Source organism: Papaver somniferum, chromosome 8 (assembly GCF_003573695.1).
Source record: "Papaver somniferum cultivar HN1 chromosome 8, ASM357369v1, whole genome shotgun sequence".
In the NCBI taxonomy this organism is placed as follows: domain Eukaryota; kingdom Viridiplantae; phylum Streptophyta; class Magnoliopsida; order Ranunculales; family Papaveraceae; genus Papaver; species Papaver somniferum.
This window is the reverse complement of record NC_039365.1, coordinates 13,393,550-13,410,685: the sequence shown is the minus strand read 5'-3', so window position 1 is coordinate 13,410,685 and position 17,136 is coordinate 13,393,550.

Genomic DNA, 17,136 nt, shown 5'->3' with positions numbered 1-17,136 from the left:
CTTTTCTTTAGTTTCTGAAGTTGTTTCCTTTGAGCAGGCTCGGGATCCACCATAGCCTCGTAAAGTGTTGCAGGCGTCTTCTAGATAGAGAGGTGATGATATTCTTATGCTACACCCTTGAAGAGTAGATGACCTTGTCGTGGCTATGACCTTTTAGTTGACCGTGTCTTCTGAGATTTGACAGTGAAGGGATTCCGTGTAGATCCTCAGTCCCCAAGTGCGGTTTACAGGTTTCCATCTTTGTAGTGATTGTTGCTATGGTGAAGGCCTGGCTGGTATTAACAAACGAGCGGCAACATTTACTGGAAGCAGATGTGATCAAAAAAGACTACATTGTCGTGGGAACAAAGTAGGTTGGATGGAATTGTATGGGCGTCCATGGAATTAAAGAGATTAGTTGTATGCGCCAGCGAGCAAACTGTCCATGACCACGAGCTTCAGCGGGATGGATCAAAAGGTGGCCACGACTACGAAAATTGGCTGGATGCAATCATGATCCTTGACATGGGGAGTATGGTGGCACGACCCTTGGAAAGAAAGAGTGGCGGCTACGGCACGATCCTCGTCAAGGAAGAGCGACGGCTTCGACACGATCCTTTAAAGGATGAGTGACGGCTATGACACGATCTTTGTAAAGAAGGAGTGGCGGCTACTACATGATCATCGGCAGGAGGAAGCGGCGGCCACGGGCACGAACCTTGGCAGGAAGAAGGCGTTGAAGCGTCTTCGGATCTTGGAGACGACTTTGAAACTTATGGAGCAAAACGCTGAAGCTTCAATTTTGGATCATAGAGCATCTTATGGAGCGAACATTGAAGCGGAGCGGGTGCTGGAGAGAACGTTGAAGCGGAGCGACTGCTGGAGTGAATTTTGAAGCGGAGCGACTGCTGGAGCGAACGTTGAAGCGGAGCGACTGCTGGAGCGAACGTTGAAGCGGAGCGACTGCTGGAGTGAACTTTGAAGCGGAGCGGCTGCTGGAGGGAATGTTGAAGTGGAGCCGCTGTTGGAGAATGTTGAAGCGGAGCGGCTTCTGGAGCAAACGTTGAAGCGGAGCCTCTGTTGGAGAACGTTGAAGCGGAGAGACTTCTGGAGAGAGCGTTGAAGCGGCTCTTGGAGAAAACTCTAGTGAGGGCGCTATTAACCCTTGACTTCGAAAAACAACTTGATACGATATGGCATATGGGAATACGTCACGAATAGTGATGGTCGGCAAGTCGTGTTTTTCTCTCATGGGAAAGAATACGCTTCTTATGTTTGATTTTCCCTTTCAACTCTCAGAGCCTCGAGGTTTACAATGTTGAATTCGGAGGCCGCGTCAATCAACGTGCTGTCAAATTCGACATCCTTCAAGCGAACACTGGTTAGGAGTTCCCAGTTCCATCTATACATCGTGCTTTCCAGGAGAGGTTGGGGTTTTGGAACGACTTCCCTGGATGGAAACAGCTGCTTTCCTGATGCAGTGCGGTTGATGGATGCAAATATGTCTTGACGCTACACCTTGGAGAAACATAGAATCTCACATAAATGTTTCATAATAGACTGCACGATTTTGTGGGAGAAGTCCCCAGAAATCATGGAGCTCTTGATGGGAAGAGGGTCTCTGAACTCAGGAGGGTTGCTGATTTCCTTTGCCTCGAATTTGGATAAGTCGTTCCTGATCTTTACGTATGATGTAATTGGATTGTTGATTCCCTTCCACTGGGCGTTCAAGATCAACGCGAGCCTCTTCATCTATAAATGCACGTCCCGCTGAAGTGCCTGCGCCGGATGTTAAAAGTATTCCTTGTCAGCTCCCTTTTGGGTTGACGTGACTCTTATGGTGGCCGCTCCGTCGGTGTATTGAGGAAATAGGTATCTCTTTCTGAGTTATAGACACGTCTGTTTGAGCCTTACGAGAAACTTTTGTCTTTCCATCAAATCAACAGTGGTAAAAGGAGGTCGGCTTATTCCAGCTCCTCTAGTCTCTTGCCCTGATGGTGGAGTAGCAGCGGCTCTGCTGACGGTTGGAGCCGTCATTCTTGAAGAAACGTTGGGGTGGAGGAAGCGGCTCTGGTTCTGGTGATCGTAGGTGTATCGTGCAGAGATGGCGCGATTTTGATCACGGAGTGCTGGAGCCATGGCCCTGTTTCGAAGGGTGAGGATGGCGCTGCTTTGGCTGGTTGTGGAGCAGAGAAGATGGCGCTGGATTTTGGATGGATGTGTAGCCAAAAGATGGAGCTGGAAGGGTGCAAGCTGTTAGCGCTGGAAAGGATGCAAGCTGCTGACGCTGGAAAGGATGCAAGCTGCTGACGCTGGAAAGATGAAAGCTGCTAGCGCTGGAGATGCAAGCTGCTAGCGCTGGAGATGCAAGCTGCTGGCGCTGGAAAGATGCAAGATGTTAGCGCTGAAAGGATGCAAGTTGTTAGAGCTGGAAAGGATGCAAGCTACTGGCGCTAGAAAGATGCAAGCAGTTAGCGCTGGAAGGACTAAGCTGTTGGCGCTGGCTAGGAGTGAAGGGAACGCGGAGATGATGCCGGCTAGGATGCGGAGATGACGTTGGCAGTCTCTTGGCGCTAGCATGGCCACGGCCTGTTGGCGCCATGGAGCGTTGCTAGCGGGCCCAATTGCCTCTTCCCATCTGTAACCAAAAATAGGAAACCTTCCTCCATTCGAGCTCCAAAAAAATCATGCCTATAAAAGGAGCTACCCATTTTCTTTATCCCGTATCATCAGTTTTATTCCCTAGTTTTGGAGCTAGTAGCAACACGACGAGCATACTCCAGGTATGTATTCCAGCGTTCCTCCTTTAGCTTGTTCTTCCATCTTGGTGCAAACCCTAGCCATAGGCATGTCCGCCGTAGTTTTATGGGTGACGCCGTCCTGACCGCGATAAGTTACAAGTCACTCCTCGTCGTGTGATAACTAATAACTGAGACATTTATTCCCGAGCGGATTGTTTGCTTCTACCATCTTGAGATCGGAATTGAAAGATGAAACTGGAAATTGGAAATCGATATTACAACCGAGAGATTGACCTCCCACTATGGTCGCCAATTATTTAAGGGTGAAAACGGTTTCTGCTGATTTCAGTAATTTCATGTGTGTGGGTGAGAAACGAGTCTAAACCCTAAACAATGTACTGCAAGGGAGTACTTTGATTCGACAGATCAATCTGTACAAATACGGCCTAAACCAAGAAATGACCGTTCCAGACTTGCTTCGGTCACAAAGTGAAGGAGAAGGGTTGGTCTTAGGGAGAGAAGCGAAGAGAGTGTTGACACCAGAATAGTTGATTCTGGAAGAGTAGTTATTTGACGACTTGTATCAGAAAGTGAAACACTAGCATATTGGGAATCTAACAAGTGATTTCTGAGTGTTGTATTCTCCTGACCAAAACTTTTCTTTGGTGGAAATAGGTGAGACATATTTATACAAGTCACAAAGAAACGTACTCGTAAGAAGTGGAAACGGTTGAGTAATGGAAGAAAGCGGTAACGGGTAACACCTGGAATTGATGTTTCCATAATGAAGGAAACGTTTCACCATTACTTCTTGTATTTACTAACCGCCTCACTCTTATGACACTTTCCTGTAATGGGTGTATTGCACGCCGTACACTGTAAACCGCGATACCAATACCTTGATGAGCATCCCCCAGTTTGTGACATGTTTTGATGTATTGAGTGTTTTCGTGGAAAATGTGTAGCATGTTGCTATTGTTTGGAAAAATTGAGAGGCTTGTCGGTTCGGTAACGAACTTGTATGGTTGAGATTTGCATCTCAGAAGGAAGGGTAGTCGTTGATTGTTGCAACTCTCCGTTTGGCAGCCAGCGGCATGAAGGCATGACATGTTTTGTGCGTGGCCAAATTAGGGTTTTGGCATAAACCACGGAATTTGGCATTGGGACAGAAGTTGCCATGCGTTTGGTGGCGAACTTGTATGGCTGAGATGTGCATCTCAGGAGGAAAGATAGTCGTTGATTGTTGCAACCTTCCGTTTGGCATCCAGCGGCATGGAGGCATGGCTGACATGGCTTTGGTGTGGCCAAATTAGGTTTTTGGCACCGTGGCCAAGAGTTGGCACCGTAACCAAGAGATTTCCGCAAGTCGTTTGGTGGCAAGTTTGTACGGCTGAGATCTGCATCTCAGGAGGAAGGGTAGCCGTTGATCGTGGATACCTTCCGTTTGGCATCCAGCATCATGGTTGCATGCCCGACATGGATTTGTCGTGAAGTGGAGCCGCTGGAAGTGTGCGGCTTGGAAGAGAGTCGCTTGCGTCTTGGAAGGGAAGCGTTTGCGGCTTGGAAGGGAATCGATTGCGGCTTGGAAGAGAGCCGCTGGCAGCGTGTGGCTTGGAAGGGAAGCGCTTGATGCTTGGAAGGGAAGTGTTTGAGGCTTGGAAGGGAAGCACTTGCGGATTGTAAGGGAGCCGCTCGCAGCGTGAGGCTTTGTCTAAATTAGGGTTTGGTATGCTGAAAACCTAATTAGCGCCCTTTACTAGAATCGCTGTAGAATTCTCGTAGGGACTCGGATTTTGATGGTTCGCCTCTCCATTCTGCACAGAAAAGAATTTCCTATCTCCCATGCGGGAATATTTAGGTTTTGAGCTCGTTCTGGAAGTGAAAACAACCCGAAAGTAAAACTCAGGAAGAATTCTGGAGGCATGTTGGCAGCCAGCGGCATGGTGGCATGGCCGGCATGGCTTTGGCATTACCAAATTATGGTTTGGCACCGTGACCAAGAATTGGCATTGTATCCAAGAGGTTTCCACCAGTCGTTTGGTTTGGCGGCGATCTTGTACGACTGAGATTTGCATCTCAAAAGGAAGGGTAGTCGTGGATTGTTTCAACCCCTCGTTTGGCAGCCAGCGGCATGGAGGCATGGCTTTGGCATGTTTTAGGCGCGGCCAAAATTAGGGTTTTGGCATAGTTTAGGCACGGCCAAAATTAGGGTTTTTTGGCATTGGGCCAGAAGTTGCCACACGTTTGGTGGAGAACTTGTGCGGCTAAGATTTGCATCTCAGAAGGAAGGGTGGTCGTTGATTGCTGCAACCCTTCGTTTGGCAGCCAACGACATGGAGGCATGGCCGGAATGGCTTTCGCAATGTTTTAGGCACGACCAAATTAGGGTTTGGCCGGCATGGGTGGTATGCCATTAGCGTGGCTGGAAGGGTTGGCATGCCTTTGGCGCAGAGATGTGGCTGGCATGGCATGCCATTGGCACGATGGTGCGGCTGGCATAGTTGGCATGCCTTTGGCGCAGAGATGTGGCTGGCATGGCATGTCATTGGAACGATGGTGCGGCTGGCATGGTTGACATGCCTTTGGAGCGGATATGTGGATGGCATGGCATGCCATTATCACGATGGTGCGACTGGCATGGTTGGCATGCCTTTGGTGTGGAGATGTGTCTGGCATGGCATGCCATTGGCACGATGGTGCGTCTGGCATGGTTGGAATACCTTTGGCGCGGAGATGTGGCTGGCATGACATGCCATTATCACCCTTTGGCGCAGAGATGTGGCTGGCATGGCATTCCATTGGCAGGGTGGTGCGCCTGGCATGGTTGGCATGCCTTTGGCGCGGATATATGGCTGGCACGGCATGCCATTGGCACGATGGTATGGCTGGCATGGTTGGCATTCCTTTGGCGCGGAGATGTGTCTGGAATGGCATGCCATTGGAACGATGGTGAGGCTGGCATGGTTGACATGCCTTTGGCGCGGAGATGTGGCTGGCATGGCATGTTATTGGCATGGTGGTGCGGCTAGCATGGTTTTCATGCCTTTGGCGTGGAATGTGGCTGGCATGGCATGCCATTGGCACGATGGCGCGGATGGCATGGTTGGCATGCCTTTGGCGCGGAGATGTGGATGGCATGGCATGCCATTGGCACGGTGGTGCGGCTGGCATGGTTGGCATGCCTTTGGCGCGGAGATGTAGAAATTAGGGTTTAACGCGTCGAAACCCTAATTAAAATATAGGGTATGTGTGATTGGCACGCTTGGCTAGCATGAGCGGCTAGCATGTGCGGAGATGATGTCAGTCAGTACTGAGGGCTCTGCCGTGAAACATAGCAATTACATAAAAAAGGTACCCTGGTAATTTTATCCTAGACGTATTGGAAGGATCAATAAATGTGCTAGTGGAGATATTGGTACTCACGGTTTCGTTTTCTTACAGAGTGACGCCACGTCATACTAAGGTTTTACGATTTTAACCCTAAGCTAAAAACCACCATCAACACTTGCACATAACCATATTGGCGGATAAATCGACGTGGATTTTCCATTACGTACCCATTAGGATGAAACCAAGGCCCGTTGTAGGATTCCAAACTTGAAAAAACACGATGATCAATCTCTTATCCAAACTTATCTATCTTTAGATCTATATAAGGATCAAATATCACATCTTCAACAGTGAGAGAATCAATTTTTAACCTTAAAGCAGCTATCTTCTCTTCTTTGTTCTTTACTTGGGTACCAGTGAATACAAATTTTTTTCTTGTAGGACCAGTTTCATCATCTGACCAAGTGTAGAAGGTCTCATGCTCGGAAAGTGGTCATATACCCATGCCTAACAAATTATATATAAATATAATAAATATATACATAAAACAAAAAAAGAAAAGATATGTATAAAAAAAAAGACAAATTACCTGAAAAAGACCAACATTCCCAGCAAGTTCAGTGGCTCCAACCCTCGAAGCTCTTAGAAAAATATCAAGTAAATAAGCAAGGGTGGCGGTTCCCCAAGCATACTTTCGGGTCTCATTGATATCTTCTAACCATTGTACATAGTTAGCATTAACTCGATTCCCCGAGTTATCAGGAAAGAATATGGTACCAAGGGCATTCAATAGGTACGTGTTGGTTGTATGACGATCTCTTGTTTCATCTATCACCTCCATACGTTTTACTACGACGTCATGTATTCCTCCAAACATATCTTTCAAATTCTTCAACAATATCTTTTTGACAGGTATAGCTGGACCTTATATTGGTTCAGTTGGTTTATCTCCACCAGCCCCCTTAAACTGTTTCTCCGTCTCAGCTGGCTCCCATCCAAGTGTGTCTTTGACAAGAGCATAAAGATATGTCCAACTCATGTTGTTGTAAAAACCTTCGGAAAAATTTTTATTTCAATGTTTAAGTCTAAGATTTGCTTCACATCATCTGGCGTTATTGTCATCTCGCCGAATGGGAGATGAAAAGTATCAGTTTCTAGCCAATATCGCTCTCTAAAGGCACTTGCAATAATAGAATCAAACTCATGCTGATGGTATAGAATTCCACGACATATCCCTGAATCCAATACAATATCACGAACCGCTTCACATTCTTCACCTAATGGCCAATGAGCAGCTTTTTGATGTTTCATTTTCTTTACCGCAATTTCATGATCCTACAAAGAATGTATAAACAACAAATTTGTTAAATTTATAAATTATACTAAATAAACAATATATCAAGTTGAACAAAATCATGCAAAATAAGAGAAAGTTTGAGATTATTACCCTTCTTTCGCAAACCTTAGCATCCCATGAATGTGGATAACCAAATAAGATCGCAGATTTATCGGGCGCCTCACCCCAAACTACACCATTATTCTTCTTAGGAAACAAATTACTTCCTTTAGGAATATGCTTACCTTTTGGTGAAGGTTTCTTCCTCGGCTTCTTTTCCTTCACTTGAGGTTTAGGTGTAGCTTCAGGTGAAGCAACAACAACTTGTTTCCCTTTGCCTTCAACAAAAAATTATTCTTCTTCTTGTTGATTTGGTGTATCCCTAATCACAAGTGTACCTCCCGATATCACCGGTAGTTCAAATTGATCCCCTTCAATTTCTGGATCTTGAAAAATATTATCTTCCTCTTGAGGTGCTTCAGGACATGTTGAGCTACTTCCTTGAATCATATCCTTCTTCTTCTTAGTATCCTTGTGGAGACCTCTATAATCTACTCCACAATGGATTTCATGGCGAGGTGTAGGAGTTTCTTTTGGCGTTAAATCATTTCCTCTATTCTTCTTAGGCCTTACTCTATCAGGATTCCTGCAAGTTACAAGAAATAGAACTCGTAGAATCAGTATTGATGGATTAGTTAACACAAGCCAATCTATAATTATTTTAATTTTCAGAATAAATTACGGTTGGGATCAAAAATCGAACCCAACTGTTGGAGGTTACGGTTGGAAAATACATTCTATTTTCCTAGCCGTAATCAAAGAAACAGTTTTCTTAAAAGATACAGGAAGAATTACGGCTAGGTTTATCCTATAGAGAACGAAACCATAACCCTAGTTTTGGCCATGCCATACCGGCCTTCCGTATGCGGCTACCAAAACGAAGGCCTGCAACAATTAACGGCCACTTTTTCATCTAAGCTGCAGATCTTAGCCGTCCAAGGTTACTAGCTAACGCATGGCAACCTTTGGCCCTAGTTTGGTCGCGCCTAAACAAATCCATAACCCTAACTTTTTTCCGCGCCTAAACTAGGCCATATTAAAGCAATACTGATCATGCTTTCATGCCACTGGTTACCAAACGAATGGTTGCAACAATCAACGGCTACCTTTCCTCTTAAGATACAAAATCTCGACCGTCGAAGGTTACCACCGAGCCGGCAAGTCTCCCAAGCTCAACTTGCCATACAACAAAAATGTGCTACATGTTTTCCACGAAAACACTCGAGACATCAACGCATGTCACAAACTTGGGGATGCACATTGGGGATTGGTTTGGCGGTTTACAACATACGGCGTACACTACGCCCGTTATAAAAAAGTGTCATAAGGATGAGGCGGTTAGTAAATACAAGGAGTAATGGTAAAAAGCTTTCTTTTATGGAACATCAATTCCAGGCGTTACCGGTTACCACCTCCTCCCATTTACTCGCCCGTTTTCCATTTCTTAATGAGACCAGAGTACGTTTCACTTCGACTTGTATAAATAGGCATTACCTATTTCCACCGAAAACAAGTTTTTGGTCAGGAGCATACAACACTCAGAAATCACCTGTTAGCTTTCCCATCTGTTAGATTACGCTTTTTGATACAAGTCAAAATAACTACTCTTCCAGAATCAACTATTCTGGTCTCAACACTCTCTTCGCTTCCCTCCCCAAAACCAACCCTTCTCCTCCACTTTGTGACCGAAGCAAGTCTGGAACGGCCATTTCTTGGTTTAGGCCGGACTTGTACAGATTGATCTTTCGAACATAAAGTACTCCCTTGCAGTACATTATTTAGGGTTTAGACTTGTTTCTCACCCACATCACACGAAATTACCGAAACCAGCAGAAACTGTTTTCACCCTAAAAAAATTGGCGACCACAGTGGAAGATCAATCTCTCGGTTGCAATATCGATTTCCAAATTTCCGGTATCACCTTTCACTTCCAACTCCAACATGGTGGAACTCAGATCCGGATCAGCTGTCGAGAACGCCAACGCAGAATCTGTCCATGTGTTAATGCTACTTCCAACAACATCACTACGCCACCTACTGGCCCCAGTAACACCCAAAGCACTCCTTCAGGTGTAACACCGCTGATCACCAGGGCCAGAGCCGCTGCCGCCTCTAATGTCCCTGCGCAACTTGCTAATCCTGGCATTACTAAAAGCGCTCCTTCAGGCGTTACGCCACCAGTCACCAGGACCGGAGATGTCTCTACATCTCCTAACGCTTTGTCAAACATGGCACCTCCAACCTCCACTAAGACTCCAACTACCCCACCAACAGGAAGAGAAACCGGAGGAACCAGAGGAAGCCGACCCTATATCACCATCGCTGATTTGATGGAACAACAGGAGGTTCTCGCTAGAGCCCAGCCGGATATGGTTTCGACACAGAAAGAAGTACTCGTTTTTCTAAAAGCCCTAACAGAGCGGCTGTCGCGTGAGTCACGCCCTCCAGAGCCGATTAGAAATGCCTCCAATACCCCCGACGCTAGCACCTCGGTGGAACGCGTCTCCGCGGACGAGGAGATTCGTGCCAGAACCCCATTGGAAATTAGTCAGCCGTCCAATTTTGTCACACGAGAAGATCTGGAACAACTTCTCCGGAATCGAATCAAGAATGATGAAATAGACATGCATCAGCATCAACCTCCTTACCCACATGAAATACAAAGAATTCCTTTTCCAGGAGGATACTCCTCTCCTCAATTCACCCTGTACGATGACACCATAAATGCACGCGAGCATGTCTCTCGCTTCTTGGAGTCCCTAGGCGAACATGAATACAATCACGTTCTTCGTCTGAGGGAGTTTCCGAAATCGCTTACCAGAAGAGCGTACACATGGTACAACAACATCGCGCCAAACTGCATCCCCAACTGGGGTGGCATGGTTACCGCATTTTACAAGAAGTACGTCTTTGTGTATGAACAAGTTACCTTCTCGGACCTAGGAAGGATGTACCAATGGGAAAACGAACATCCTACTGATTTTGTTAAGAGATTCATGGTTCAAGCACTAGACTGTCATGACCCAAACGTGACCGAGCAACAAATGGTGAATTCATGCATCAACGGTATGGCTCCCATTTACCGCGCCTTGCTAGAGAACCTGCGTTTCCAGACATTCTCTGAGCTCCATGAGGCTGCCAGGCGATCAGCAACGATAGCACCAGCATTATTAGAAAGAGCTGGACCAACCAGAGCCGAAGACGTACGTGAAACTCGCGGGAATATACGCCTCATCAACAAACACTACAACGCTGGTCCCTCCTCAATGAGCATAGTAAACGAAGGAGGAAAAAGGAATGCCCCGGCTGCAGACCAGCAGCCTAAACGCGAAGTACTAGCACGATGAGCAATTCCGCCTCGGAAGGCCGCCGCTAAAGCTCCCATGCGTCATCACGAAGCTGAAGGAAATACCCTGGATTTTCCGTTTCCCATTGAGGAGGTGATCGATCTCTTAGAAGCATGGATTCAAGATGATGTTATCAGACTACCATCTCCCAGACGCCCACCGACTGAGGCTGAGATGGCAAACCCCAAATACTGTCACTACCATAGATTTGTTCACCACCCAACCAGTGATTGCAACAGACTGAAGCATATCTTCAAAGAAAAGATAGAAGCAGGGGAACTTCAACTAGGAAACGAGGGAGTACATCGAGACCCACTTCCGGTGAGGAATTGTGGAGTCTCTGGGGACTACGTGCACGAGACTGTGCGATCCATGATGCATCACGTATGCGAAATTATCTACCTTTCCAAGGTGCAGCGCCAAGATATCTCCACGACTCTCAATCGTGTCGTGTCTGGCAAACGGATTTTTCCCTCCATGGAAGCCACGCCAAGAGCCCAAGCTCTCTCAGCGAACTGAATCGAAAAAGACAACTGGGGACTGCTGACCACGTCCTATTTAAGAGGTATTGAATTCGACAACATGCTAATCGACACGGCTTCTGACTTCAACATTGTTACTTTCAAGACTCTGAAAGCTGCGGGATTTACAAAACAAGAGGCTACCCATTCCCCATCCGTGATTAAGAACCCGGGAGGGGAATCCTTGAACGCGTACGGCTACATTAACCTCGATATCAATATGGGAGACGCTATAACACATAGCAAATTCCATATTGTCAAAGAAATGGGTTACGACATGATATTGGGGCACTTGTGGGTACTCGACAACAAGGCGAAATTGGGAACATCCCCTCTACTGATGTCAACGCCCGAAAGAATCTCCAACAAACCGTTCCACTTGCTACCGCATCAACGAGTTACCGATAGAACCGAGACATCTGGAGATGACCTGTTGGAGATAACTCATAGATTCCAAAAGGAAGTAAGTTTGGCCGAACGATCTTCTCTACAACCAGTTATTTCTTCCCCTATTCCATCATGGGGACTCAGCGCGATTACTGGCGCGGACGCTGTCAAGAGAAGTGAGTGGAGCGCTGGGCCATTCAAACGCTTTGCGAAGAATTTGGAAGCTGCCATCGAAACTGACGAAACCAAGATTCAAACGGTTACACAACACCCGAATTCGTAAAATGACGGTAAAGATAGTTGTTCGGACCGATTCACCCAGGGAAAAATAAGACGAGCCATATCTGGTGGTAGACGTCCTTTTGGGAGGTTACTGCAAGATCATCAACACAGAAAAGATGGGAGGTGCGATAGTTCACTCGCGATGGCTCAAGCTTTTCAATCCCTAAAACGTTGAACTACCCTCTTCCAACACTCTCCCATTAGTATTTCTTCAGCAATTTCTCCTCCCGCTTGATATCTGTATTTCCCCAATATGAATGCACCTTTTGTATTCTTCTTTAGGGTTTCGTTTTTATTCAAAAGGCATACATTTCTTTCTGAATGAGTTTTCCAAATCTCAGAAAAATATAGCAAACAAATCCCAAATCTTTGAGAAGCCATTAACCATCCAATCACAACCATAAACACCAACCCATTCTAAGGGAAGGCTTGGGTCTTTCAAAAAAAAATGAGAAGTTTTATTCGAAGACAGAAACCGCAAGCGGAATTCTAATTGAAGAAACCTTAACTTCGCCGTGAATACAAGGAAGGTAAAGAAACAATAAGTCTGCAAAACATCAGGACAACTAAGCGACGAATAGAAACAATGAAGAAGAAGAAGCTAGTCATAGAAAGCTAATGTGTGAATTGCCAATGCCTCGGTCAGAGCTTTTTTTTTTTTCAAACACTTTACCCAACAATCTTTCGGGCAGCAAAGGTTCCATTCGGAAGCCACATCAGCAATAGCATCCTCAACATCCCACCCGCAAGTCATCTCATCAGCAACATCATCCGTCTTTTTACCGACATTCGCCTCGCAACCAACCCAGCATATGCCATCACGACTTCTCCAATGCCACCGACAACAGTTTCGCCGTCTTCTCCGAAAGTTGTTTCAGTTTCATCAACCGCAACATCATCATCTTCCTCGGAAGTCTTCTCAGCGACCTTTCGAGGAGAATTTCCCGATTTATCAGAATCAAGCGTTATGACACCGTCCTGGACAGGGGAGCTACGTTGATTTTCCCCTAAAAGTTTCACAAGCTCGGTCTTCCGCCGTTTCAACTGAGAAGCAAACTGTCCCGCCCTAACAGTGGGCCGTGAAGAGGTTTTGTTGCACCAAATCCTCCCAACGCATTGGGATGCTTCGCCGCCTTCCCATTCTTTCTCCAAAGGTATGTCCCGAATGATTTCACCAGCTTCACGAAATATAGATTCAATTCTATTCAATGCCTCCCCATGATAAGAAGACTGGTTTTCGTTGATTCCAAAGTTTCTCCCCGAAAAATTGGAGACATGTCTGTCATTGGAAGATCCCATTATGCGCTACAAAACCAGAGAAAGAATAGAAGATAGACACGATTTCAGCACGACCTTTGCAAATGAAGGATTCAAGATCATCTCTTATAACCAGTAGAGCGATGAGGTTCCGAAAAGGAAATCCTCCTACCAGCCGCGGATTGAGGCGTGATATCAGATTTTAATGAAACCGTTTTCCACTAGAAAACATAAGGGAATGCCTAGCCACGTGAGGTAAATTAGGGTTTGGTGAGAAAATGTGGAAGTATATGTTTAAGACACGCTTTCCCGCATTGTTACTTCTCTGCCGCCAGCACCGAGACTTGAAAACAAACGACAAGGTGACATGAAGAGAAGGAAGAACGCCCCCTTTCTACGGGAATAACACTTGCGTGGTTTAGAATCAGGAAATAACTTCCTATGTGAGTCACGTAAGGAAAAGAGACAAGCATGCTCCCAAAGACAAGCCACTACTGGGCCAGGCCGTCCGCGCATGCTTTGCCTCACCAAACTGTGTCATGCCTTGCACCACCGTCCGCGCCATGCTTGCCTCGCCAAATCGCGTCTTGCCTTGCACCATTGTGCCGCGCCATGGCTTGCCGCTCCAATACCAACAAACTCGCCAAGCCAGCGTCACGATGTTCCCTAACCCATCCAAAGTGATGCATGGCCAGACTAAGCCGACGATTTTCATCTCACCACTCCACGGTCTGCACCACCAGTACAATTTATGCAAGGCCGGCAACACTGGAAGCACAAACTCTCTTTACCTCTCTAAAAAGGTTAGTCGGACCTTCCTGACCATCTTTTCACGACTTGTTGTTTCTATTTTTGTCCTAGCCTGTCACCATCTTATGCTTACCTTGCAACGATGCTCCCGTTCCGAGCTAAGCAGGGGACTTAATGTTGATGGTGGTTTTTAGCTTAGGGTTAAAATCGTAAAACCGCACATCTGACATGATGTCACTATGACCATTAGCACATTTACTGAATCGATCATCATGCTTATGTAAGAATTACCGGGGTATCTTTTCTTTTATGTATCATGTTCCACGGCAGAACCCTTAACATTGACCGACATCATCTATGCCAAACCCTAATTCTCATGCTACCGTGCCAAGGCATGCCAACCATGCCAGCCGCACCACTTTTCCAATGGAAAACCATGCCAGTCACATCTCCGCGCCAAGGCATGCCAACCATGCCAGCCGAACCACGGTGCCAATGGCAAACCATGCCAGCCACATCTCTGCGCCAAGGCATGCCAACCATGACAGCAACACCACTATGCCAATAACAAACCATGCCAACCACATCTCTGCGCCAAGGTATGCCAACCATGCCAGCCGCACCACTGTGCCAATAGCAAATCATGCCAGCCACATCTCCGCGCCAAGGCATGCCAACCATGCCAGCCGCACCACTGTGCCAATGGCAAACCATGCTAGCCGCACCATGCGCCAATGGCATGCCAAACCCTTGGCCCCACCATGCCAAGCCAACCGCACCTTAACTTGGCCCCAACCATGCTAGCCGCACCATGCGCAAATGGCATGCCAAACCCTTGACCCCACCATGCCAAGCCAACCGCACCTTTCCTTGGCCCCACCATTCCAAGCCGTCCGTGCCAAACCCTTGGCCCCACTATGCCAAGCCATCCGCGCCATTTGCCTTGGCCCCACCATGCTGGCCTTCCATATGCGGCTATCAAAACCAAGGCGTGCGACGATCAACGACCACCCTTCTGTCCTAGATGCAAATCCTAAACGTCCAAGATCGCCAAACAACGCATCGTAACCTTTGGCCCAAAACCCTATTTTTGGCCACGGAAAACCGCGCCAAGGCATGCCATGCCACATGTGCCAATGGCATGCTAACCACCTTGCCGTGCCACACCATGCCGGCCTTCCTTACGCGGCTACCAAAACGAAGGCGTGCGACGATCAACGTCCACCCTTCCATCCTAGATGCAAATCCTAGCCGTCCAAGGTCGCCAAACCACACATGGTAACCTTTGGCCCAAAACCCTAGTTTAGGCCACGCCAAACCGCACCAAGGCATGCCATGCCACATGTGACAATGACATGCTAACCACCTTGCCGCCCCATACCATGTCGGCCTTCCCTACGCGGCTACCAAAACGAAGGCGTGCGACGATCAACGGTCACCCTTCCATCCTAGATGCAAATCCTAGCCGTCCAAGGTTGCCAAACCACGCATGGTAACCTTTGGCCCAAAATTCTAGTTTTGGCCACGCCAAACCGCGTCAAGGCATACCATGCCACATGTGCCAATGGCATGCCAACCACCTTGCTGCACCACACCATGTCGTCCTTCCCTATGCGGCTACCAAAATGAAGGTGTGCGATGATCAACGGCCACCCTTCCATCCTAGATACGAATCCTAGCCGTCCAAGGTTGCCAAACAACGCATGGTAACCTTTGGCCCAAAACCCTAGTTTTTGCCATGCCATACCGGCCTTCCCTATGCGGCTACCAAAACGAAGGCCTGCAACAATCAACAACCACTTTTTCATCTAAGGTGCAGATCTTATCCGTCCAAGGTTACCAGCTAACGCATGGCAACCATTGGCCCTAGTTTGGTCGCTCATAAATAAAGCCAAAACCCTAACTTTTGGCCGAGCCTAAACTAGGCCATATTAAAGCCATATTGATCATGCTTTCATGCCACTGGCTACCAAACAAAGAGTTGCAATAATCAACGGCTACCTTTCCTCTTAAGATGCAAAATCTCGACCGTCGAAGGTCACCACCGAGCCGGCAAGTCTCCCAAGCTCAACTTGCCAGACAACAATAATGTGCTACATATTTTCCATGAAAACACTCGAGACATCAACACATGTCACAAACTGGGGGATTTTCATTGGGTATTGGTTTGGCGGTTTACAGCATGCGGCGTACACTATGCCCGTTATAAGAAAGTGTCATAAGGATGAGGAGGTTAGTAAATACAGGGAGTAATGGTGAAACGCTTTCTTTTATGGAACATCAATTCCAGGCGTTACCGGTTACCACCTCCTCCCATTTACTCACCCATTTTCCATTTATTAATGAGACCAGAGTACGTTTCAGTTCGACTTGTATAAATAGGCATTACCTATTTCCACCGAAAACAAGTTTTTGGTCAGGAGCATACAACACTCAGAAATCACCTGTTAGCTTTCCCATCTGTTAGCTTATGCTTTCTGATACAAGTCAAAATAATTACTCTTCCAGAATCAACTATTCTGGTCTCAACACTCTTTTCGCTTCCCTCCCCAAAACCTGTTAGCTTTCCCATCTGGAACGGCCATTTCTTGGTTTAGGACGGACTTGTACAGATTGATCTCTCGAACCTAAAGTACTCCCTTGCAGTACATTGTTTAGGGTTTAGACTTGTTTCTCACCCACATCACACGAAATTACCGAGAAGAAACTGTTTTTACCTTCAAACACCAGGAATCAAACCTTTTGCGAAAATACAAGATCCACATGGCTAGCTAAGATTTGCATAGTGTCATTCATTTTGGAGTCAATATATCGACAAATGTAAAGATTAATTGTAAAAGAGAAATAAAGATTTTAAATCCTGTTGGACTAAAGCAACAACTTTGTTCCAATAAGGCGCACTGATCCTCACAGAAAAACCAAATTGAGTGAAATAACATGGAAGCGCAAATATTCAGCATTGTTAACCGCATGTACATTTTACTTGTGGTGTAAACTTTGTCATATGTGTAGTTTGGTACACCCTAAGCAAAATGATACCCCTTATTAAGAGGAATCACATCTGCGAGATACCTCGCAAATAGGGGGATACTCAAGATTAAGTAGAGCTGGATATTTGTTATAAGAGTAAGTTTTAGCAGATGTTC